Source organism: Apteryx mantelli, unplaced genomic scaffold, assembly GCF_036417845.1.
Source record: "Apteryx mantelli isolate bAptMan1 unplaced genomic scaffold, bAptMan1.hap1 HAP1_SCAFFOLD_86, whole genome shotgun sequence".
Lineage (NCBI taxonomy): Eukaryota > Metazoa > Chordata > Aves > Apterygiformes > Apterygidae > Apteryx > Apteryx mantelli.
Genome location: NW_027118810.1, coordinates 317,501 through 320,000, shown reverse-complemented (window position 1 = coordinate 320,000; position 2,500 = coordinate 317,501). Strand labels below are relative to the sequence as shown.

Sequence of the window (2,500 nt, the reverse complement as noted above, 5' to 3'; positions counted from 1 at the left end):
TCCGACCCAAGGGTCTACTCCCAGGCCCAAATATTTCTCGGAGCTACCGGGCTCAATCAGATGAAGTTGAGCCCCTTCAATTTCCCATGGGTCACAATTGTTGACAGTATAAGAGTCTTTTGTGGGCCTTATCAAAAACCCATGGCATTTTCCAGCTTGCACCCGCAGCCCTGTAGCGTGACAAAAGTCCTCCACCACCTGCAAACTCTTCTGCATGCCCTCCCACGAGTCACCCAGCAGAACCAGATCATCCGCAAACGCCAATGATGATACCAAGCTGTTACCATATTTGAATCCTTCCTTGGTCTCCTCCAGCCTACATAACAACGGATCTACTGCCAGGTTGAATAGCAATGGGGACATCGGATCTCCCTGCTTCACCCCGGTGAGGATCTTAACCTTCTCCGAGCAGGACTTCCCGACCTCAAGCCTTGTCGCAGAGTTGTTATAAGAATCGGCGATGATGTCAATTATATGATCATCAACGCCCTTCTGTCGGAGGACCTCGAGGATGTGATGATGACTAACTGAATCGAAGGCTTTTGCCAGATCCACGAAGACGACCGCCAGCGTCTTATGATCTTTCTTCGCGTGCCGTATCAGCACTTGCAGGAGTTTCAGATTTTCCGCACAGCCTGGGGCTGAAATAAACCCTCGTTGGCGGCTGTTAATCGGGCAAGCTCGTCGTAGTCGTGCTGTCAGGATCCGTGAGAACAATCTTAAAATTACCGACCCGATGGTAATGGGCCGCCAATTATTAACGTCCTCGATCTTTTTCGGATCCGCGGATTTAGGTATTAAAATCGTTCTACATTCTTTGACCCCATCTGGGATCCTTCCAGCCAGCAGCCATAGATTGAACAATTCAGCCAATTGGCTCCCCTGAGGGTCCTTTTTAATAACATCCCTCAGGGACAGGCCGTCTGGTCCGGGAGCGGAGTTCTTATTCATTTCCGCGATGTTCTTCAGGACCTCTTTTGGAGAGATCATCTTTTTGAATGCAGAATTTTCCGCCATACCAGCACTCCGGAAGGCACCCAAGCCAATAAACGGGGATCCCTCTTCCCACTTCCTCCGAAACGAGTCATATAACTCGCTCATTGGAAGGGGGCACTTCAGTGCCTCGATGTTATCCAAAATGATACCAGCGAGCTTCTTGCGGTCTATCTCAAAGAGCCGCTGGTATCGGAGATACAACCCTCTTCTCACCGCCCTGTTCTTCATCCACCTTTTCTCCTCCCTCACAGGTGCGGGCTTCGCTTGGTGCTTCCTCCGTTGTTTCAATTTTCCTACGGCAATTTGCCCCGCCAGCTGTGACAACCACTCTCCTGCTGACGCTTCGATGACTCTCCGGGCGTCCTCGCCATCCTCCAAGATCTTCCTACATGCGATCATATGGCTTGCTGGCAGGGAACCCACTCGTACCTTCTCTGCCATAACCTTCCTGTATTCCATTCTTATCACTTCCTTTCTTTCTTTCTCCACCGGGGACTCCCCACCGCGCTCCATCGCAGCTCTTCTTGGCGTTGCCGCTGTCTTGGCACCCGCTGCAAGCTGTCTTCTTTTATCACTGATCTGCTTTGCCGTTTTTGTGGGCAAATACTCCCCGATCAGTTTATTGATGAAGCGCTCGTTCTTAAACCGCTCCTCCAACTCTAGCAGCAGAGCCGTCTCTTCCTCTGTCCAACAGCTTCTATGCATTCCTCTCAGGCTCTTTCCCTTCGGTCGATCTGCTTCAATCCTCTCCAGATTCCTAACTAGTGGGTGCATAAGACGCTTATGCTGAGACAGGCCGCTCTTGGTCTTAAATTGCCGGTCACATTCCCCACAGCGCCACATTCCAGGTTCCTCCGGGGCATCCTCCTGACTGTGGATTTCTGGGGCTCCCTGGCACTTCGGAAAGTGGCAGGCAATGCTATGATGTTTCACATTTGTCCTCCCACATCGGGAGCACTGAAAGAGAATTCGTCGCCGGCCATGGGCCCTCCTAAGATGTTCAATTAAAGCCGCGACTTTCCCCATCCTGGTACCACAGCAAGGACATGCTGGATGTTGATCGGGGATCTTCACGACTGGTGTTCCCACATCAGTCGTTCCCCCCACAGCACCAAGGATTGGACTCACCACATCAGGAATTACAGTTGCAGGGCCAGAGGGAGATCCCGGTTCCACGTCTACCACATCCTCCTGTGGTGCTTCTACAGCTCCAGTCATCGGAGGTGATCCAACGGGTTCCAGGACCTCGTAAACCTCTGGCAGATTTTGAATGCACTCCCCGGTCGGGTCGGGACAAGTCCCTTCCCAACCGGCCATATCCGAATTATAAAAAGTCAAATTTCGGGAAAGGTGAACCACCTCCTCAGATGTTATTCTCGAAGGGAAAACCCTTACGATCTCTGGGAGAACTTCTCCCGTCTGGGTGGCCACCGAGACAAAATTGACAACCCATGGTCTTATCAGGTTGTACAACATGACTGCGGGGGTTCGGGATATAACCAGA

At 51.6% G+C, this 2,500-nt stretch overlaps 1 pseudogene; it reads right to left on the bottom strand.

Annotated features, from left to right (window-relative positions):
• LOC136996776 (28S ribosomal RNA) overlaps positions 1–2,500 on the bottom strand; it is an 8,516-nt pseudogene that overhangs the window by 2,774 nt on the left and 3,242 nt on the right.